General features: G+C 43.0%; 1 protein-coding gene across 1 annotated transcript in view; it reads left to right on the top strand.

Moving 5' to 3' along the window:
* The first annotated feature begins 576 nt into the window (after positions 1 to 576).
* LOC124613835 overlaps positions 577 to 24302 on the top strand; it is a 347299-nt gene continuing 323573 nt past the window's right edge. The window contains exon 1 of the mRNA XM_047142557.1: positions 577 to 663. The gene's annotated coding sequence lies outside the window, so the exon portion shown is untranslated. The remainder of the gene's footprint in view (positions 664 to 24302) is intronic.

Raw genomic sequence — 24302 nt, 5'->3', positions numbered from 1 at the left:
CAAATTGCAAATACTCTTTCGCTCCCTGTATTTTATCCCTGCCACCTTCAAAATTTGTATGAGCGTATTCCAGTCAACGTTGTCAAAAGCTTCTACAAATGCCTTTCCTTAATCCATTTTCTAAGATAAGTCGTAGGGTCAGTTTTGCCTCACGTGTTCCAATATTTATATGGAATCCAAACTGAACTTGCCTGAGGTCGGCTTCTAGCAGTTTTTCCATTCGTCTGTAAAGAATTCGTGTTAGTATTTTGGAGCCGTGACTTGAATGTAAGAGAACGTTTCTCCCCTCATTTCTTATATTCGTAAAACTTGTTTGGTTATTCCAAAAACTGAGGACAGAGCGTACAGTACTCGCCAGGTTACGCTGCTCTAGAGAATAGATTCTAACCTTCTCGATCGCGCCAGAAACGTAAGGGGGAGATGGGCCGCTCCGCGACCATAACAGTCGGGCAGCGTGTGGCGAGCGTAGCGGGCGCCGCAGCGACCGCAGAGAGGAAGCGCGGCGTGCGGGCGCTTTTCCGCGAAGTGACGTCAGGAGCGTAGCCCGTCACGTGATCGGCAGGCAGAAGATAGCCACGCCCGCGCAGCGTGCAGGAACCTGTGTGAGCCGCCCGCTTGACTACTGTCTGCTGCACCGCGACGGCCCGGCGTCTGCGTTGAATGGTGAGCCTCACTCCGCTTCATTCGCCTATTTATGTCAGCTGGCGTGCACCTGGTTGTTACACGGATCTAGTTCCAGGGTGTGATTCTGTCCCTACACATTGACTATTCCGTGTTCATCATAAGTATGAACTTGACGTAAACGTTACACCATCCGCATTTGCTTGAATCTCACCCGATTTCGTTTCACGTGGGGCGGAAGCCGAGCTGTGTCCAGTACAGCCAAGTACGATAGTAAAGATACGTTTTACGCTGTGTTCCATGCATATAGACTGAGCGATAATGCGGGACAACAGCTTTACCGGCGCATTCAACTTGGACAGCAGTGGCCAGCCAGCTGGTCCAACTAACAATAAGTGAGCAAAATGGTTCAAATGTCTCTGAGCACTATGGGACTTAATATCTGAGGTCGTCAGTCCCCTAGAACTTAAAACCACTTAAACCTAACCAACCCAAGGACATCATACACATCCATGACTGAGGCAGGATTCGAACGCGCGACCGTAGCAGTGGCGCAGTTCCGGACTGAAGCACCTAGAACCGCTCGGCCACCGTGGCCGGGGATAAGTGAGCAAAGAAACAGCATAGCTTCAAATTTACTTTAATTTTTGAAGTGAATGAATTAGTATTCAGCAAAACTCCATTACTCCCGCACGCTTCTTGGCTAACCAGACGGAAAGCTTAAAATGCTTTCGTTCTCACCTAACGTAGTACTCTAATTACAAACAAGAGTGCCGCGTGGTCTCAGGCGCCTTGCCACGGTTCGCACGGCTCCCTCGTCGGAGGTTCGAGTCCTCCCTCGGGCATGGGTGTGTGTCTTGTCCTTAGCGTAAGTTAGGAGTGGTTCTAGGCGCTTCAGTCCGGAACCGCGGGACTGCTACGGTCGCAGGTTCGAATCCTGCCGCGGGTATGGATGTGGGTGCCGTCCTTAGGTTAGTTAGGTTTAAATAGTTCTAAGTCTAGGGGACTGATGACCTCAGATGTTAAGTCCCATAGTGCTTTGAACCATTTAGATTAAGTAGTGTGTAAGCCTAGGGGCCGATGACCCCAGCAGTTTGGTCCCATAGCAACCTAGCACCATCATCTATCATCGCGTTAATGTTTGTTTACATCATATGAACAGAGTATAGGTACACTCACTACTCAACAGTTGCCGGCTAACCTTACGGCGGTACGTCACAAGGAACACCTATCCGCTGATTTACTCGTTTTTATTTTTCATCCGAGTTACCATTTTCTTTAGACGAGATGTAGACTATTTCGATCGTTGTCATCTATAGGAGTCGAGTAAAAAAAAGATTTCTCTGCTCGCTGTTTGGACCCCAATGTGCGAACTGGGGACGCCCTAGTGACTGCCCTTTGACAGCGCCGGAAAATAATCGCAACGTAGTCGCAATATCGTGTAAGGAAACTGACAACACGGCTGGAAAGCAAAAACGGACTGATATATCACCATTTCCGCCGAGGTAGCCCGAACACCTGTTACACAAGGTAACACCGGCTCTTCCACAGCGCGCGTTTTTAATCAGAGACAAATCACTGCACAGTCGCTTTTTCACTGTAGTCTGACTAAAATTAGTTTACATCTGACATTTCAACGTCCAAACGTGCGACTATGGAGCGACAAGTGCTGTCTGCGGGCATCCGCAACAATGCTACTACTCTCAAAGGCCAGACAAAATCACTTTATAGCCCACACCTCACACAAAACTCAAGTAAAAGAGATCTGGAATTCGCGTATGATATAGATTTCTATAATGCCTCTAAGCGTGTTAAAAATCTGCTCGTAATTTCAGTTAGAGACAGAGTTACGTTAAATTTTTTGTAACAGCTGAAATTTTAGCGTGCGGAAAACAGCTTCCATTTTATTACGTCATATCTCGAAAATTATTCATCTCAATGAAACAATTTTTTTGCGTTGATCTCAAAATATCCCTCTATATAACGGATTTTCCCAAAGCTGCGTATCGTATTGCGTTGAATAGGTTAAGCTTCGAAAGAAACATTAGTCTTAAGGCCTCAAACTCTTACGAAAATTCCATAAAAAATTTTAACATTCACTTACGGCACGTAATTCTCTAGAGGGTACCGCCAATGAGCGTCTTTCGACTGCTTTCTTCGTAGTACCAGAGGTAGGGATGACGGATATCGCTCAAACAACTGGTCTCCGGTTATATCGCTTTTCTTCCCCGGCGGTTCAACATGAATACTAAAACCGCTGGCAATAGTCGGTTTCTGAAATAACCGACTTTCTGCTTTTTATTCCTAGTATTTCCTGTGATAAACGTAGAATCGAACGAAGATCGAAAAGTTTCCTCTTTGTCTGTTTCAAGATACATACAATCAAAATATTGAATTGAATAGACAAATAAAAGAAAATTTAGTCCGTCCACCGTTTGCTGCTTTTCTCGAAATGTGATAAGTGATCGAATGGTACAAAAAAATCATCAGTATTCTCCTATTGACTTTAATTTTTTTCCTTTTTTCAAACACTGCTCAAAAATCATACTGCTGTTTGGGCCTTACGAATACTCAGCGGTAAAGGGTGAAAGCAGGTAGAAGACCTCTGTTCTTTGTGTTAATTTGTCCGTTTTCGAGGGCTACAAGCATATATGGGTATATTATGTAGACACACACAGCAGACCAGCTACTTTGTATTTTTATTGTTTAGTATGGATGAATTGAGGGTCTCGGGTGTAAAACAATGTTCTTAACTTATTAGGTATACAGTTCTATAAAAATGTAATTATAGATGTTCAATGTTCCATTGTTTCTTCTTGTTTTTTGCTTCAGTGACGCAATGTTTCAAACCAATGCAAATTTCACGAATGAAAATTACTCCTCTTTTAAAATACGTTCATTTAAAAACGAAACATTTTAGCACGGCTGCTATGGCTAATTGATATGTCGTTTTTTTACACTGTTATTAGTAAAACATAAAAAATACTTGTTGTATCTGAGATCAGACAAATCCGAAAAATACAGGTTATTTGTAACTAAAATATCTGTATTGGTTTTAAGCGGTCGGTTTTTACCATCCCTACCGTAAGGCAAGCGAAATCAAACTGCGCGAAAGTCCTACCGCAAGTGCTCACCGAGATCTGCCAGGGACATTGGTTTCGGCAGGTGAAGTGGCCACACAGAGGCAGCGTGTGTGTGTGTGCGCGTGTGTGTGGATTGGCGTGCAGTCAAGATGCAGCCAGCTATATGTCAGATGACAGCATTAAAATTTAAATCGGACTTCAAGTGCGTTAACAGTGTACAGGAACGAAAGTTAGAAGACTGACAGAATTTAAAGTAACAGGTATGTTTGTTTATTTATTTACTGGTCAGGTAAATCAATCTCTTTATAAGGCGAAGCCTCTTTAATCTTAAGCTAACAAAGAAAACATAAATCTCTGTAGCTAACGTGTGTATCTGCTTAGAAATACAGAACGCTATGCCTATCCATCTAAAAGCATGAACGTTCGCTATCTCCTCTTAAACTGATGGTTGACTTCCTGTAGTATATTCAGCACAGTGTACTGGGAACATTCCACATAACTGATGTTGTTTCTCATTAAAAAAAAAAAAAAAAAAAAAAAAAAAAAAAAAGGCTACGTTGTCTCTCAGGGCAGATTTTTTCTTTTTTTGGGGATGCGTTGAAAAGCAGCGGTTCTCACTAAGCCTCAAACGTTTTTGCACGCAGCTCGAGAATCAGCATATGCGTTTTTGTGGAGTTTTTGTACGACGCCGGCCGTGGTGGCGAGCGGTTCTAGGCGCTCCAGTCCGAAACCACGCTGCTGATAGGTCGCAGGTTCGAATCCTGCCTCGGGCATGGATGTGTGTGATGTCCTTAGGTTTAAGTAGTTCTAAGTCTAGGGGACTGATGACCTCAAATGTTGAGTCCCATAGTGCTCAGAGCCATTTGATTTTTTTTGCACAGCTAGTAAACACTTGTTATTAAATCCGATATTCAGTTCAGTAATTCTGTTACTTCAAGTACACTGTCTGTGATGCTTCCAGAGTCAGGAAACTGACAACATTTTCTTAAGGTGCAATATTTATGGTTTTCTTATTCTAGGATTTAGGACAACTCTGTAAGTTGAAATGACATGTTTAATGTCGCAGTATTACCACAAAAATACACGCTTTTACTCAGTTTTCAATGTGACAAGAAAAACAGTTGTCAGGATAACGCATCTCGTCAACATCAAAAAGTGAAATAATCCTAAACACAGCAATATTAAATATTGACTCGCAGAAGATTAAATTATCCTAAACACGACAATATTAAAGTTTAACTGAAAGTTTCTTTACAAAATTGTTCCTATACGTTTGATGTCGGTCAGTGCTATGAAAATCGTCCGGTTCCGGTTCAAAGTTCGGTACTATTTTTAGGATTAAAATCAGGTCTACGGTGGATGGTTAGTTTGTGACAAACTGAGAAAAAATTACCCAAGGTCGCTCGAGTTTACAGTGGACGCAAGCTCATGAACCAACAAGTTTATGCCTCTCCATGCGGTATTTACCTTAAGCTGCGGTAAGCTGTCATACGCTAGGCCGCCCTCTTCCGCTGAAATTCCTATAAAACTAATTACACCTTTGCTAAATTTTCCAGCAGGAACTTTCCCCATGTTTCTCGTTAGGCGAGAGAACATATATTTATCCCTGGTCTTACAATGTGGCGATATACACTCGCATGGTTGGAGCAGCGTGCATATTACAGTGACCTCTCAGTTCTCGCAAGAACAATTAACTAATTGGCTGGTTCGTTTCTCCACAGTTGGAGCTAAACGATGCTACAGATAATTTATAGCTGGATAGCAGCCGCTGTGAACGCAGTGTTCACACAAATTACTCCTCTGCGTCGTACAGAGCGTTATGCGCTCCGTTCTGCACTTGACCCCAGTTCAGAGAAGAGTCCCCGAAAATTTCTGTCTTGTCTTACTCATAGCTGAACTGTCTCCCCACCTGGGTTCTTTCGCTCTTCACATTACGGCCTTTTTCGACCACTAGGAGCGTTACTCTTATTCTATGGAAACTCTCTCTACCAATCGCAACGTCCTTACAATTAAAATGTGTCGAAACTGTGGCTCTTTTCTCCTTCCTAGCGCGTTTCCGTCAATAGTATGTGTTGTGCCCATTCCAGACTCCTAAATGCATACATTTTCTCTTTCACGTGAGTACCACTCACTGGACACGTGATCGAAAATACGTCACTGGTCTGGTTTCGTATCCATTTGGAATTCCGAAACGCAGTTTTCTAAAAGTTTTCTTTCCTGTCCTCCCTCAGATGGACCGTTATACTCGCTCTCCCCATGTGAGTCACCTGGTTGGTCGTTGACTTTCCGCCTGGGACACTCCTTTAAGTGGTTTCTGTGGTACCCCCTGTAGCGTGGCCTTGCCTCTGCCCTTGTCCCTCTAAAACCCATACTAAAACGCTTCTCACTGCTTGTTTCACCTTCCACTCAAACATGCGTTATAGGAACGGTGTGTTAATTACTGTCTATTGAGTGTCATCCCTTTTTGCATTACATACTGCTGCCCGCATCTCGTGGTCGTGCGGTAGCGTTCTCGCTTCCCACGCCCGGGTTCCCGGGTTCGATTCCCGGCGGGGTCAGGGATTTTCTCTGCCTCGTGATGGCTGGGTGTTGTGTGCTGTCCTTAGGTTAGTTAGGTTTAAGTAGTTCTAAGTTCTAGGGGACTGATGACCGTAGCAGTTAAGTCCCATAGTGCTCAGAGCCATTTGAACCATTTTTACATACTGCTAGGCAAATTTGTTCATTACTGCCGAATTAAATTAGATTCCATATTCACCTTCCCATTGCGATTTATAAAGCTCTAATGTAAGGTGCGAATCTGACGCTCATTTATTCTACCACCTTACATTTTCTTATTAAAGTAATGCCTGCCAGATGCAGTGTCGCCATATGTGTCCTCGTTTGGTTTCTTCAGACGGAGCATACATAGCTTTTGTTCACCTACCTTAAGTTTGCCGCTTGTGAAAAAGGCACATTTCAAGTTCGACAAGTGGTAGCTCACAGATCCACAGATGTCCGTGCCATTATCGCATTTTAGCGCATGCAAGTGCTTGAAATTATTTTTTTTTTTTTTACAATTATTTCTCAGCTCAACATCCCCTTCAACTCCCAAGCTGTTGTTGTTAGAAATGTTTCCTCTTTTTTAATTATTCAGTGCGCCTCAGTGGGACCACTCTGAGCCCGGCGGGCTCATGGTGCGGACAATGACCCCGACGTGAGCAGTGCTGTGTCTGCATTTGTTATCGTTTGCGTCGAGGCCAGGAAAGACCACGCAACGCACACTGGCAGCACTATGTAACAGTCAGAATCCAACAGCACAGACAACATCTTTGACCACCAGTTGCGAAACAAGTCGCCACTGCGCCTCACGAGGTACTTACGAGAGAAAGGACAGAAAAAAATGGTCTCTGACAGGTCCTCTACAGGACTGTCACCTTAGGAGGTATATGAATAGTTTTTTCAAATGTTCAAATTAACGGAAGAAGGAATGTGCAGAATTTAGCTATATTCGCTTCAGAGTTGTATATTTATGAAAACCAGCAGTTCGCACGGTAGATGTTGTGATCTTCAGGCTGAAGATTGGTCTGATGCAGCTCTCTATGCTGCTCTATCTGTATCAGCCTCTTCATCTCCGAATAACTACTGCAATGAACATCTTTCTGAACCTGCTTACTGTATTCATCTCTTGGCCCCCTTCTACAATATTTACCCCCTACACTTTACTCCAGTACTAAATTGGTGATCCTTTGATGTCTTAGAATGTGTTCTATTAACCGATCCCTACTTTTTCTCAGTCTGTGCCTCAAATTTCTTGTCTCCTCAATTCTGTTCAGTACGTCCTCATCTACCCACCTAATCCTCAGCATTCCTCTGCAGCATACAGTTGAAAAGCTTCTATTCTCCTCTTGTCTACAATGTTAGTCAAGACGCAAAGGAATCAATGACATTCACTGCCACTGGGCATTGATTTAAATCAATGGGGAAAGTTGCAAATTTGTGGCGGACTGGGATTCAAAAGCGGGTCTCCTGCTTACTAGGAAGATACGCTGACCACTGAGCCAACTGGACACTCAACTTAAGCACACGCTACTGATGTAGTGCACCTTGCCCATTATCTTCTTTACCCATAGAATATGAACTGTTTATCGCCCATTTTTCACTTCCAAACATGGATACATTCCCTACAAATACCTTCAGCTTAGATTTCCTAACAGTTAAATCTACTGTATATCTGATGTTAACAAATTTATCTTCTTCAGAATCGTCTTTTTCCATTCCCAGTCTACATTTTAGATCCTCTTTACTCTGGCCATCAACAGTCTTTTTCTGCCCAAACAGCAAAACTCATCTATTACTTTCAGTGTCTCATTTCCGAACTTAATTCCCTTACCATAACCTGATTTAATTCCAGAACATTCCATCAGCCTTGTTTTCCTTATTCTGATATTCATCTGATATCCTCCTTTCAAGACACTGTCCATTCCGTTCAACTGCTCCTCCAAATCCTTTGCCGTCTCTGACAGAATTACAATGTAATCCCCAAATCTCAAAGTTTTTACGAGGGTTGCAAGAAAAGTAATGCCTCCACCTTCGTTAATTGAGTTTGGATGGGAATATTTTAGTAAATCAAATGCAGAAATAATCCTTAAAATGTCATCTTTAATTACCAATATTCACTTTTCCTCATAATCACGAGCGAATTGGATACATTTCTGCCAACGATGAACAAGTTTTCTGAAGTCGTCACGGAAGAAGTCGCCACTCTATTTCTGCAACCACAGTCTCCCAGTTAACGTCTTCATCAGAAGCGTAATGATGTCCCCGCAGATCGTCTTTCATTATCGGGAATAGATGGAAGTCAGACGGTGCTGAATATGGACTGTGTGGAGGATGCCGTACGGTGATGAGATTCAGTCTCTGAAGTTCTGCTGTAGTGGCACGTGAAGTGTGTGGTTTGGCATTGTCATGCTGCAGGAAAACATATCCCTTTTCCTTTCGGACCCTTGTTAGCCGTCGTTTGAGAGTTCGCAGCGTTGTGATGTAATGCTCAGAATTTATTGGTGTTCCACGATCGAGGAAACTCGGTGGTTGCTGTCACAGGACGCCCAACTCTTTGTTTGTCCCGCAGGTCAGATGTTCCCGTCTCAACATCTTTAAACTTACTCCCCCAACGGCGCACAGTACTCACATCTACATAATATCCATAAACTGCTTTCATCCTCTGATGATTCTCCTTTGGGGGGACACTTTCTGCTGTCGAGAATTTAATGACTGCAAGTTACTTAAATCGCATTGACAGACCGTCTGCGCAGGGTTCCATATTTTACACTGTAACAACACAACCGTTCAATGCTAAGCCTTCCCGCCAACTGGATCTGTAGAGAAGAGGCTACGGAACAAGCTAGTACCTGCCGCATAAAAACGCTGCCAACTGTTGAAGAGTTACGAAGGTGGAGGCATTACTTTTCAGTCAACCCTCGTAATTCTTCTTCCTCAACTTTAATTCGTTTTCCAACATTTTCTTTCGTTTCCTTTAATACCTGCTCAGTGCATGGATTGAAAAACATCGAGCATTGTCTACAACCTTGTCTCAATCCATTCTCAGCCACTGCTTCCGTTTTCGTACCTCTCCATTCTTATACCTGACAACTGGTTTCTATGCAAGCTGTAAATAACCTTTCGCTCCCAGCATTTTACTGCTGCTGCATTCAGAAGTGCAAGGAGTGTGTTCTACCGTATTTTAAAAAGCTTTCTCTAAGTCTACACACGCTACAAATGTATTAGGTTGGTGCATAAGTTCGGAGTGTTTTTGATTGTCATTGCTAAGGGTTTACTTGTTGATTGTAATTTTTTTTTGTAGTTCACTGTCGCTGTTCACTGTTTTTACATGTTGTCATTTTGTCACTTGGAGATAGTGAGTGGAGCTGCGGACGGTAGGAAAAGGAGTTCCAAGTGGATAAATCGGAACTTTTCCCAAATATTCTTATGTTTGAGCTCAGTAGAGGGGTGACAACAGCTGAGGCAGCCAGAAACATTTGCGTTGTGTATGGTGGTAATGCCATTGGAGAGAGAACGGCAAGAAAATGGCTTTCTCGTTTTAAGGAGGATCGTTTTGACATTAGTGACTCTCCAGGTTCAGGGAGACCTTCTGGATCTGATGAAGACAGTTCAAACGTATTAATCCACAATATTCCACGTCAGTGTACTTGAGAACTGCAAAATGTAATAATCTGTAATCATTTCCCCTTTGTGCGACATTTGCATGCAATGGGGAAACTTCAGAAATTGCGTGTATGTGTACGGCGTTCCCTAAGAAAATAATAATAATAATAATAATAATAAAGCGGGCTCCCACATGTGCATCACTGCTTGCTCGTCATCAGTTGGCTAGTGAACACACTGACTATTCCTGTACTGTATCGTTACTGGTGACGAGAAATGGTGTCTTTACGCTAACATAAAGAAAAGAAAGGAATGGTTGAGCCCAAACGAAGCAGAAACCCCCTGTACAAAGACCTACGCGCATCCACAAAACACAATGTTAAGCACATGTGGTGCAACGACGATGGTGTGGTGAACTACGAATTGCTTCCTCGAGGTGTAGCCGTCAGTGCTGTCGTGAAGTGACGCTACTCCAAAGTAAAGCCCGCTCGCATTTTGCCAGGCTGACAAAAAACCACTATACATGAGTTGAGTTGGGAAGTCATTCCGCAGCCACTTATTAACCTGATCCTGCGCCCTCAGATTTTCACCTTTCCCATTCTCTATCGAACAACCTTCAAGGAACTTCCTTTCCGGATGGAAATGCGCTCCGAACATGGCTCAACGAGTTCTCCCCCTTAAAACCACGTGATGTCTGTAGTCGCGGAGCCGAAAAATTACTCCAGCGTTGGCAGACTGTTGCAAATAGTGAAGGACAACATACTATTGGTGACTAAAGTCTTTATTACGTGTATCTGCTGTGTTTATTAAACTTGTGGGAAAACGCTACGAACTTATGCACCAACCGAATAGTTCGACGATGAGCGTTGTAAAAAGCCTTCTCTAAGTCTGCAAATGCTATGAACGTGTGCTTTCCTTTGCTTAACCTACCTTCTAACAGCAATTGCAGAGTCAGTACAGCATCTTGTGTTCCTATATTCCTCCTGAATCCAAACAGATCTCCTCCAAGGTCAGTTTCTACAAGTTTTCCCATTCTTCTGTAAATTATTCGTGTTAGTATTTTGCAATATGATACATTAAACTGATTGTTCGGCAGTATTGACATCCGTTAGCACCTGATTTCATTGGAATCGGTATTATTACAGTACTGGCTATTAAAATTGCTACACCACGAAGATGACGTGCTACAGACGTGAAATTTAGCCGACAGGAAGAAGATGCTGTGATATGCAAATGATTAGCTTTTCAGAGCAATCACACAAGGTTGGCGCCGGTGGCGACACCTACAACGTGCTGACATGAGGAAAGTTTCCAACCGATTTCTCATACGCAAACATCAGTTGACCGGCGTTGGCTGGTGAAACGTTGTTGTGATGCCTCGTGTAAGGAGGAAAAATGCGTATCATCACGTTTCCGATTTTGATAAAGGTCGGATTGTATCCTATCACGATTGCGGTTTATGGCATCGCGACATTGCTGTTCTCGTTGGTCGAGATCCAATGACTGTTAGCAGAATATGGAATCGGTGGGTTCAGGAGGGTAACATGGAACGCCGTGCTGGATCCCAATGGTCTCGTATCACTAGCAGTCGAGATGACAGGCATCTTATCCGCACGGCTGTAACGGATCGTGCAGCCACGTCCCGATCCCTGAGTCAACAGATGGGGACGTTTGCAAGACATCAACCATCTGCACGAACAGTTCGACGATGTTTGCAGCAGTATGGATTATCAGCTCAGAGATCATGGCTGCGGTTACCCTTGACGCTGCATCACAGACAGGAGCGCCTGCGATGCTGTACTCAACGACGAACCTGGGGCCACGAATGGCAAAACGTCACTTTTTCGTATGACTCCAAGTTCTGTTTACAGCATCATGATGGTCCCTGTGAAACCCTACATTTCAGCAGGATAATGCCGGACCGCATGTTGCAGGTCCTGTACGGGCCTTTCTGGACACAGAAAATGTTCCACTGCTGCACTGGCCAGCACATTCTCCAGATCTCTCACCAACTGATATCGTCTGGTCAATGGTGGCCGAGCAACTGGCTCGTCACAATACGCCAGTCACTACTCTTGATGAACTGTGGTATCGTGTTGAAGCTGCATGGGCGGCTGTACCTGTAGACGCCATCCAAGCTCTGTTTGACTCAATGCCCAGGCCTATCAAGGCAGTTATTATGGCCAGAGATCGTTGTTCTGTTTACTGATTTCTCAGGATCTATGCACCAAATTTGCGTGAAAATGTAATCAAATGGCTCTGAGCTCTATGGGACTTAACTTCTGAGGTCATCAGTCCCCTAGAACTTAGAACTACTTAAACCTAACTAACCTAAGGACATCACACACATCCATGCCCCAGGCAGGATTCGAACCTGCGACCGTAGCAGTCGCGCGGTTCCAGACTGTAGCGCCTAGAACCGGTCGGCTACCCCGGCCGGCAAAATGTAATAACATGTCAGTTCTAGTATAATATATTTTTCCAATGAATACCCGTTTATCATCTGCATTTCTTCTTGGTGTAGCAATTTTAATGGCCAGTAGTGCACATTCTTCCTAAATTTTGAGGATATATCGCCTGACTTATATGTCTTGCACACCAGATGGAACAGTTTTGTCTTGGCTGCCTCTCCTGACGATATCAGTAGTACTGACGGAATGTCAACCGCTGCAGAGGCCTTGTTTAAACTTAAATATTTCAGTGCTCTATCAAATTCCCCTCGCTGTATCATATCTCTTATCTCATCTTCATCTACGTCCTCTTTCCGTTCTGTAACATTGCCTTTAGGCTCATTGCTGTTGTACAGATCCTATATATACTCCTTCCAACTTCCAGCTTTCCTTTCTTTGCTTGCTACTGGTTTTCCATCTGAACCACTAATATTCATAAAGTTGTTTCTCTGTTCTGAAAAGGCTTCTTAGTTTCCCTATACGTGGAATCTAAGTTTTCCCTAGTTATATATGCTTCTAAAGCCTAGCATTTGCTCTCAAGCAATTCCTTTTTAACCATTTTGAGCTTCCTGTCAGTCACATTTCTTAGATGTCTATATTCCCTTTTGCCTATTTCATTGGCTGCGTTTTTATACTTTCTCCTTTCATTTCCTGCGATATCAAAGGATTTGTACTAGACCTTGTATTTTTACCTATTTGATCCTCTGCTGCCTGCATTATTTCATCTCTCAAAACTACCCATTCGTTTTCTACTATAATCCTCTCTTCTCTTTCAGTCAATAGTTGTCTAATGTCTGCGGCACTCACCAAACTCTGGTTCCTTCAGCTTACCCATGTCTTATCTCCTTAATGTCCTCCCTTTTTGCACTTTCTTCAGTTTTAAGCTACAGTCGATAGTTAATAACTTACGATCAGAGTTCACTTTCGGTCCTGGAAACGATTTATAGTTTAAAATCTGGTTCCAAAGTCACTGTTTTACCATTCTAAAACTAATCTGAAAACCTGCGGTGTCCCAAGGTCTAGTCCACGTATACAACCTTCTTTTATGATTCTTAAACCAAGCGTCAGCGATAATTAAATTATGGTCTGTACGAAATTCTACCGGGTGGCTTCCTCTTTTATCCTTTTCTTCCAGTCTGTATCCTCCTACTGTTTCTCCTTCTCTATAGAGGATTGGCACCGATGTTGCTGAACTGGTAGGGGGTGGGGATATCTTAGAGGGGGCGACACAGGACGGCTGAAAAAGCGTAAACACCATGTGCTGCTTCGGATCACGGTCAAATTTCATCGAATAGTTTTGAACGGTCCCTAGTAGTTCCATCCTTTGCACCAGAGAAAAAACTGCTACACTCAAAAGGGATGCGATCATTTTCAGTAGGGTTGCAGGCCCACAATGTTCTTAGGCAAGGGCTAAATCGTCCGGGGGGTGTTAGCTGTTTCAAAAGTTGTCGAGAAAGTGATCGTGTTGCTCATCGCACTGCGGACAGCCACTTTGGACCGCGAAATGTGTGGGAACCAGCGCCCCAAGGGAAGGGGTGGTTTCACTGACGGCGTTTATGCCACTCCCTGAGAAATTTTCGAGTCGATTCTGAGCGTCGGTGTCTCTGAAGTGTTTTCCTCAGCCACCCATAAGAAAACCGCGTATTTTCAAAGCTGGGCTGGGCGGTTCTGACCCCCAATCGCATAGGCGTCAAAAGAAGGGGTGAAATGTGGGGAAGAGGGGCTGTGACGACCTCCCCATCGTGTCACACGTCCACGGTGAGGTTGTACAGAATCGTGGTGGAATTTGGTGGCAATGCGGCATCATTAACCTACCTTACGCGTCACATGAACTTTTGTACTTTGGCCTTTTTTCGCCTGTGTGCGACTTTATTGCTTGAAGCATCGCCATGCCCGATGGTGATGTCGCAATTTCAAACTTTTGCGTTGCAGTGTGCGACAATTACGGGGTTTCCAAAAAGTGATCCTTTAATTACGTCTTGCAGCGGAGCAAGATCGTTGGTAAGGGAATTGATGACGGTACCCTCATAGTAGATCCTCTTATCTGCAGGGACACCTCACGTAGAGAGTATTGCTTCAAGTCTGGAGGTATGTTGTGAATAAATTCCATAGGAAAAAGTATGAACTGAATGGGCAGTACCTACAGTTACGGATGGTTCCTTTGAAAGGGCACGGCCGATTTCCCTCCCAATCCTTCCCTAACCCGAGCTTGCGCGCCGTCTCTAATGACCTCGTTGTCGACGGGACGTTAAACATTAACCTAACCTAACCTAACCTACAATTACATTCCACAGATCAATCTAAAATTGCTGCTGGAGTCTAGTCTGAGTATTGCACTGCGGAGATTTTCATGCACTCACGAATGTGATGTGTATGTATCCGTCAACACAAACAAGCTGAGGGTATTTGTAATATTTATTATAAACTCCTGATTTTTGAATTTTTTAATGTTCTCTTGTTAAAACTCAAAAATGAAGTATTCCAGGGCATGTTTATCGCGAACTTTTTCTAGTATTGGCGTTAGGAACCCGTCCCAAAAAGTTGTGGAGGTATTCTTTATATAATTTATAATGAAGTTTATCATTTTACTCCTTTCTCGATGTTTGTTGCTTTAAATCCGTTCTAACGTACTTTGTGACAAGAACGTCGCCTTTACCTCAAAGACTTCTTCTTAAGGAATCTTAACATCGGAATGCACTCTTCACTGGCGGAAATGCTCGGTTACGTGTTGTAGCAGCACACATTTGAATTCGTCTGATTTTCCATGTTAATCCTTCTTGGAGAGATTCCCTAAAAGCTGAGTTACCTGTAGAACAAGAATTCCGCTGATATTTTCCCAGAATTGCCTCAAATGCTATTTACTTCATGTTACCTCAGCTGTTTGAATCGCTGTGCGCTTGAATGAGTAATTGACGTGACAGTCGAGAAGCAAACGACTAATGCCCTTTTCAAAACCTATGCAGGTTTCCTGCTACTCATGTGCATCCATCCACATTTAGTGTATGCTGGCATTCATCACCCTAAACAGGTATTTTCCCCAACTCGTTGTGAATTTCCTTACACCTACTCCATAATTATATGGCCCTGCAAATAACTAAGTAAACAAGTAACACAGTGTATTTTTGGACATGCAGATGACACTGCGACGGGCTGTTTTTATAAACTGAGAATAGCTGTGGTCTTATGATGCTTTCTAAGGGCTACTACAGACGTTGCCTTTACTTCTGATGAACAATCGCTGTTCAAGGTAACGTGTTGCGTTCTAGTAGCCAATCACAAATTGCCGAGAATAGTCAGCAAACTTTTGTCGATGCTGTCAGTCTCGAGTGAGGTACGTGATGGAGCACAGTTTGAGCATCAAAGGCAACGGGCCTTGAACGTTGGCCTGCGCCCACTATTTCCGAGACATCGAGTGCGAAAAGCGCAAGATGTCTCTCTCAACGAGCGCACTTTGCAAGTGACCGATGATTTTTAGAGGCAACGTTCTCTCTCCCTCTAGGTTCGCCGACGCATTCAATCTCAGGCCATTTTCCAGTATTCTGTTGTTGCCCTTTACTCTTCACGCGCTCCTGTTAGCTGCGGACGGCACTTGAGAGACAATAAATTGTGGTGTGGCTCCCTGTCACGTGGTACGAAGTAAGAGCAGGTGGAAGCCTTCTTCAGTTGAGTGAAGTGGAGGGTGTTGTTCGCATACTAGTAAGGATTCTGGATTTTGCAACGGCATTTAACGATTACTGTTGTTATTCCAAACAGCATCCCATACAAGCAAACCAGCTCCGTCTTTACTTACGGTTTGTTCGTACTTAAGGTACTTGGTCTTTTCAACAGCTCTGTTTAAAAAGAATGCAGCCATAGGGTCGAGCTGCCCACATCTGTTTTCATACCCTGCAGCTAATTTGCTACAGTAACAAGCTGTATCTGTGATCGTGCAACAAATAGTCTACGCATCGGATAGAATTGCGAGTTAATAAAATACACAGAAATACAAAATAAAAGTTAAGTGAATAATTTAATAACAAGGTTTCTATTCTGAAATTTGTAATTGATGTGGACGACGGAGAATTATGTTGAATAATGTTTATTCAACAAGAAGGAAGTGGTCGTACGGTACGCAGTTAAAATAGGACAGAAAATACCCTTATCAAATGCAGTAAAGTTATATCGGAAGCAGTACGAGAGTGGTCCCAGAATCCCCTAACTAAATAATCATCAACGTCACGCAACAACTAAGTCCATTTTGTAATCACAATATGCGAAATATTCTCCAGCTCAAAACAGTTGAGACTTCAACACAATGATTTACATATTGACACACGTGAGAAGACGAGCAGAAACTTCGAAAATGGTTCAAATGGCTCTGAGCACTATGCGACTTAACTTCTGAGGTCATTAGTCGCCTAGAACTTAGAACTAATTAAACCTAACTAACCTAAGAACGTCACACATATCCATGCCCGAGGCAGGATTCGAACCTGCGACCGTAGCGGTCGCTCGGTTCCAGACTGTAGCGCCTAGAACCGCACGGCCACTCCGGCCGGCACGATCAGAAACTCATACCCTGTCTACCCTCAGTTACGTAATAGAAGCGGAGAAAGTTAGTCCTACTCTGGAGCACGTGCAGACCTTCAAAAGCCTTTGTTATAGCGGTACTTTACCACTACAGTCTGTCACTAACACGACCGACTACCTCAGGCAGGTCTGTCTTCCACCAGATCTCCACATAAAGTGTCTTTCCTCAAAAGTTGAAGTCTTATTAGCGGCCGCTCACCGCCAAGAATCTATCACCCACTCGATCACATATCACCCAATACCATAAGCAGGTCTGCGTTCTTCCAAAACAAGCGTCCAAATATCCAGAATCTTCATTTGACAAGTCCCGGTCTCGACTTGACTCCCGTAGTGTTCACCTACTGTCTGCTTTTCCATTGGCTGAAGGCCTTCCCCACCGAAAATAGGTGTTAATTTCTACAGACATGATTTGACTTAACTTAGCTACTTCCCAGATTTAACGTAATAATGATATTTAAATAAAGAAATTTTATAAATATTGTCATACGTCATTCACGATAATTTCAAATGAAGATTTGTTCATAAATGAAACGCTAGTATTCTTGCACAGGCGCTCTCACATTAAATGACAAAGAACTACCGTTAAATATTATTTAAACAATTATTTATGCCATCTTGACAGAAGCATCTTTTAGTTCTCCTTTCAATTGTGGTTCCACTATCGCATGCGGTTGGCCACTTTTAAGTTAACACAGTTTTTAAATAGGACTTCGTAATCTTACCCTCCCACACATCGCTATTAAATTTTTCTCAGTGTCTTCATTAGCTTCAAAAGCTTTGAGGGGCTTAAGATTTATAAAAGAAAAACTTTTTACTTATCTTCATTTTCTCTTCCTGTTGTTGGCTCCAGTTTTTGCGTCTAGGGGAACATTCTTGCCACTGAAATTTTGATTTAACGTTGTGGGTTCCTGATGACTAAATAACTGATGAAGATTTGTCTATACTACTCTTGAATTTTATTCTTTTTCAATATCACACCGTTTTCACAATTTCCACTTAATATTCCAAATTACATAGTTAGTGTCGATCATATAAATACGTCTGTCTCCATCAGAGGCATTCCCTCTACTCCTTACTTTCTGCGGTACTCACAATATTCCAAAGAGTTTACAAAGCAAAAGAGTTTACAAACTTTCTTGACAAAATAAGAATCATTATTTTATAAATGAATCCGAAAATAAATTTAATAATTTAGCGTTAGATTGTGCAACTAATAATATGAATTTTAAATATGCCAGATATTTCGTAATTTCAAATATTTTCAAAATAAGAGTAATTTTAACTGTACATACAAAGTACTAAAAAATTAATATCTTTTTATACATTTTAGCCTGAAATATAATACATTGTATACAAAATCATATGAAATTCTTTTAGTTAAAAAACCTGAGATAACATTCACTATACAAGAATCGATAGTATAAATGGTATCGGTTATTTGTATACAAAAGGTTATCTTTGAAAAGGATGTCCTATTTCAGCTTTCAATCAACATTTAAATAAAGTTATTGGCAAAATAAATTAGTTAAATAACTACACAACTCTTTTAACACATTCGTGCTACATTCATATACCATGTAACTGTGGAGACTACGACGTTCTGACAAACATTTGCTTAATGAAAAAGATGTAAAAAAGTCCTCAGTCAATATATAAAAAAGGGATGGTAATTGTCATGCAGTGCTATCATCTCAGATGTCGTCTCTTGAAATCGCATGAAGCGTTTAAAAGTTGTTAATTCAACAGCTCATTGTGAAAATGTTTAGTCATTGTGAAATGCTAACTTCGGTAGTCATAAAGGTATTGAAAATATTGTTGTGCCATTGGATGTGACTCATTTTTCTGAGATCGCAAATGTATCCAGCTTTGAGAATGAGATTTTCACTCTGCAGTGGAGTGAGCGCTGACATATAGCTTCCTGGCAAATTAAAACTGTGTGCCGGACCGAGACTCGAACTCGGGACCTTTGCCTTTCGCGGGCACACTGAGCTACTCAAGCACGACTCACGACCCGTCCTCACAGCTTCAATTCTGCCAGTACCTCGTCTCCTACCTTCCAAACTTCACAGAAGTTCTATTCCATACCTTGCAGAACTAGCACTCCTGGAAGAAAGGATATTGCGCAGACATGGCTTAGCTACAGCCTGGGGGATGATTTCAGAATGATATTTTCACTCTGCAGCGCACACAGTTTTAATCTGCCAGGATGTTTCATATCAGCGCACACTCCGCTGCAGAGTGAAAATCTCATTCTAGGAACATCGCCCAGGCTGTGGCTAAGCCACGTCTCCGCAATATCCTTTCTTTCAGGAGTGCTAGTTCTGCAAGGTTCGCAGGAGAGCTTCTGTAAAGTTGGGAAGGTAGGAGACGAGGTACTGGCGGATTTAAAGCTGTGAGGACGGGTCGCGAACCGTGCTTGGGTAGCTCAGTTGATAAAACCTTGCTGGAAGGAAAATTGCGCAATCGAATAGAAAATAAGTTTCGACATCATAACTGGAAAAACACATGGGACAACATATCTGACCCCCATCTACCATCCAATGTACGGTCGACGTGGTACCTCGCAGTGAATAGAAAAATCCCCACCAACTCCAAATTGCACGCGATACGTCTGGCACACACACCAAACTGTTCCAGCTGCAATGTCGTCGACACTGAAGAACATCGCTTCGTCTGTGACGATGTGAAAGACGTGTGGAATCTCTTCAGGCAAAAACTAGCACATGTGCTCCGCACGTCACCTAACACCATTACACCGACACACGTGCCATATCCTGACACTAAAAGAAGGTCAGCCAACTGGCTCAAAGGACTGACAGTCCACTACATCTCAACAGCTATGACGACGAGTGAATCAGATTATTGGATGTACCTGATGACAGAACATCAAAAGCTCGAACGGCAAAAGAAATACAAAGAAAATTAAGCAAATTTCTTGAACCGAACATTGTCTTACCGACAGAGCTGAAGAACGATCAAACGACATTTTGTTCACTCTCAGGATTCCTTTTTTTTTCTTTATGAAGTTATCTATTAAGTTTCTCATTCATTTTACGCCAACAAGGTGGCTATTTCGTTTACCCTTTGCCCTCGTGTAGCAGCACTAATAGGTTGCTGACGCAAACATGAGACGAATGGTTCAAATGGCTCTGAGCACTATGCGACTTAACTTCTGAGGTCATCAGTCGCCCAGAACTTAGAACTAATTAAACCTAACTAACCTAAGGACATCACACACATCCATGCCCGAGGCAGGATTCGAACCTGCGACCGTAGCGGTCACGCGGTTCCAGACTGAAGCGCCTTTAACCGCACGGCCACACCGGCCGGCTCAAACATGAGACGCCAGCAGGTTGAAGTACGCCTGGCTCTCCTATATAAATCGCTCCCGCACAATGATGGAAGAATGTAGCGGACCTATTTTCTTTCCACAACCCCAAAAGGAGGGATTTTGTTTACTTGTATACATTTACTTCGTCAGTCAACTATCTCCTATGGACCAAACATAGCACAGAAGCTAGCCGAAGAAGGCACAAATGGCGAGCGGAAGGACGGGCTGTAGGGGAGGAAGGAGGCCCGAAAAAAAAAAAAAAAGTTGGTAGAGCACTTGCCCGTGAAAGGCAAAAGGGCAAAGGTCCCGAGTTCGAGTCTCGGTCCGGCACACAGTTTTTATTTTTCAGGAAGTTTCGTATCCAGCTTTGCTTTAATACTCGTCTGTAAATTATTGTAGATTCTCAAAAGTCTGTAAGAAGCCATCTTTCAGCCTGTCTGACACTCCGCCATTTTTTATGCATTTCCTGCACAGAGACCATGCCAGCAACAGCCGCCTAAATTCCCAGCTTTGGAGTTCACCCATGTCTGGCGACGCTGGTCGCCCTTGTACCTGGACTCTCCAGTGCATGCCACCCAGCTGGAACCGCTGCAGCGCGCCCTGGGCAGTGTTGCCGCTGCCGTTCACCCGTACGACAATGTGATGTTACCTCGTACCAGAACTGGGTGGCCCGTTAACTCACCTACATACGCGTAACGTTAAAATTTCAAGCAGGTGTCGTCTAAACACGTCTGCAATTTATTTCACACTGTATTCCTTACTGTGGGAAGCTTCCTACAGTAGCTTTAGCCTTATGGCTTGCTGGTCTAGTTTCTTCAATAGACAGCTGCATTACAGAAATCTGTTCCAATTACTCTAACAATATTGGTTCCTAGCCACCAGAGATGAGTGCTGGTGAGGTTCATTTAATCAATTTCGGTTTCGATGTTTGGCCTTCCATCGTGTCCAAATTTGTTACGTCCTTTCAGAATGAAGTCTCTTTCTTTCATCAGACCACGCTGTCCCATTCCATTTTCTAATTTCCCTCTGACCAACTTTCCAATCAAATATCTTTTGTCTGAATGTTTTTCTATTTGTAACGTCTGCCTGAGCAATACCGGCTACTTTAAGATCCTCCTTAATGGCAGCGACCTATTTAATTGGGTCAGTTTTGGCCTTGCCTCTGTTTTCGTAGAATCCTGCTATTTGTTGTCTCAACCCAGTGAGTGCCATGCTTTTAATGTGCCATAAAATTTAAGTATTCGTTTTCTCATGTCACCGTGTATGTCTGTATATTTTCCTATTTACTTTTAACTTCTCACCTTATAAGTTTCTACATCAGTAATTTTGGGACCTAAATTTTCCTAATGATCTCCCTTTCCTTCTTTTGAATTTCTTCAGTATCCCTCTTTCTGCATAAAATTAAAGTTTCTGTTCCATATAGACATTCTGGTTTGATAACAGTGCTGTAATGCCAAAGTATGCTGAATTTAGAAAGTGATTTATTATTATAAATATTTTGTGTTAATCTGAATGCAGTTCTCATTTTGTGAATGCGAAATTCGTTTGCAGCTTTTTCCAGACCGTTTTCTTCGACGATTTCCCCCAAGTATTTAAACTGAGAAATCCTTATTATTTTTCCATATGTAGTGTTCAAAAACTTTGGTACTTGTTTGTTGCATGTCATATGTTCAGTTTTTTCGAATGTTATTTGTAGTCCTGCTATTTCCGCAACTTCTTTAACAATTTCAATATGATTTTGAGCTGTGGTAATATACCTAGCTAAAACTGCCAGTTCATCTGTTCCCTTAATTACTCAGCTTTTTCAGGGAGTACTATGGTACGTGTCTTTCTGTCTCTTTACTGAAACACATACATATCCACACAGGTGCAGACTGCTATTGTTTTAGCCAGCCACAGCGACTGAGCGGTTCTAGGCGCTTCAGTCTGGAACCGCGCGACCGCTACGGTCGCAGGTTCGAATGCTGCCTCGGGAATGGATGTGTGTGATGTCCTTAGGTTAGTTAGTTCTAAGTTATAGAGGACTGATGACCTCAGATGTTAAGTCCCATAGTGCTCAGAGCCATTTTTTTGCTATTGTTTTTCTATTACCTGACGTATATGCAACCACGTTCTCGCGACCTCGTGCATCCCCTGGTGGCCCAGCCAGTGCTGCAAGTATCGCTGATGCGAAACATTAGCCAAACAGGTCAGCGGTACGCATCAGGAACGCCTTCTAGCACCGACTGCCTCTGTACTGCAACGTCTCCCATACTACTGCTAAACTCGTGATGGCCCCGTTTGATGGCAGTGGCCATTACTGTGAAGCCATTTTGACTATTTTTCGACCGTGATTGTCTCAAGAAATATGTAAAGGTTTTTTAAACTACCGCTACCAGTCCCAAAGTTTGTCAACTATTGTATTACTTATTTAGCGACATGTTCCGAGGGAATACCTCATCTTCAGGCTAAATGGCATTACAAAAACAACATTACAATGTGATCATACTGATGTTACATAGTCTTTTTATAAATGCTGTGGTCATTTTATGATCGTGTTTCCAAGTTACTGTTACGTTAGTGAAAATTTGTGAACAGCGACCAAGAAAGCCAGGAGAGCCACCTCAGCGCATCACAACGAGACTACCACGCCAGGAGAACAAATATGACCGCAGCATTTATATAAAGACCATGTAACATCAGTATGACCATATTGTAATGTTTTTTAATGTCATTTAGCCTGAAGATAAGTTATTCCCTCGGAACATGTCGCTAAATAAATAAGTAATACAATAGTTGACCAAGTCTGTGACTGGCAGCGGTAATTTTAAAAAAGGTTATTACTGTCATGTGTTTATGATGTCTTGTCTCACAGCTTATATTTTCCTTTAGTGTTTTCCTAATATCTGACAACGTTCAGTCCCAACTGGAGTGGTTTTCAAATACATGTGCCCTTGTTATCATGTACGTGTTTAATCCACCTGCCCATCCATCATTACCTAGAGACGTTCTTGCGGAGACCGTGGGCGCTATACATTCGCCTTCGCGTGCTGAAACCACTACATTTGCTCGTTTGAACTACTTTCATTCAGTCCTGTCTAATATGTACACGTGGGAGGCTTTCCTAATGTCAGTAACGTGCGTTCTCTTATATTTAACAGGAGTCAAATCTGATAGCCGTGACACTATGTTTTTCCGTTTTCCTGCACATAGCCAGTGACTGACGGAGTAAGTTTTCCCTAAATCCAGCGCCACCGTATAAAGTTTCTTGTGTAACGTTGAGACAGCAAACAGACAACTCATCTTTTCAGTCGTTCAGCAAGAGAGAAGAGAGAGAGAGAGAGAGAGAGAGAGAGAGTGAGTCATATGGCATTGTAGGCTGGAAGACGCAGCAGGCAGCCTCAGTCGGTTAATCGGAATGGCCCCCTCTACTCAGGGTGTGTGAGAGTTGGGTCTTATGTGTATCAGTTGTGTGTAGGTAACTCTAATGTGTGTGTGTGTGTGTGTGTGTGTGTGTGTGTGTGTGTGTTTTGGAAATTTGGAAATTTGTGGTAAGGTCTTATGGGACCAAACTGCTGAGGTCATAGGTCCCTAAATTTACTCACTACTTAATCTAATGCCCGCATCTCGTGTTCCCGGGTTCGATTCCCGGCGGGGTCAGGGATTTTCTCTGCCTCGTGATGGCTGGGTGTTGTGTGCTGTCCTTAGGTTAGTTAGGTTTAAGTAGTTCTAAGTTCTAGGGGACTGATGACCGTAGATGTTAAGTCCCATAGTGCTCAGAGCCATTTTGAACTTAAACTAACATACGCTAAGGAGAACACACACACCCATGCCCAAGAGAGGACTCGAGCCTCCGACTGGGGCAGCCGCGCGGACCGTGACAAGACGCCTCGAACCACGCGGCTACGGCGGTCCATTGACCGTGACCCGGCCAAATATCTCACGAAATGAGCGTCAAATGAAAAAACTACAAAGAACGAAACTTATCTAGCTTGAAGGGGGAAACCAGATGGCGCTATGGTTGGCCCAGTAGATGGCGCTGCCATAAGTCAAACGGATGGATATCAACTGCGTTTTTTTAAATAGGAGCCCGCATCTCGTGGTCGTGTGGTAGCGTTCTCGCTTCCC

The sequence above is a fragment of the Schistocerca americana genome, chromosome 4, assembly GCF_021461395.2.
Source record: "Schistocerca americana isolate TAMUIC-IGC-003095 chromosome 4, iqSchAmer2.1, whole genome shotgun sequence".
In the NCBI taxonomy this organism is placed as follows: domain Eukaryota; kingdom Metazoa; phylum Arthropoda; class Insecta; order Orthoptera; family Acrididae; genus Schistocerca; species Schistocerca americana.
The sequence above is the reverse complement of the archived record's forward strand: the minus strand, read 5'-3'. Positions and strand labels throughout refer to the sequence as shown.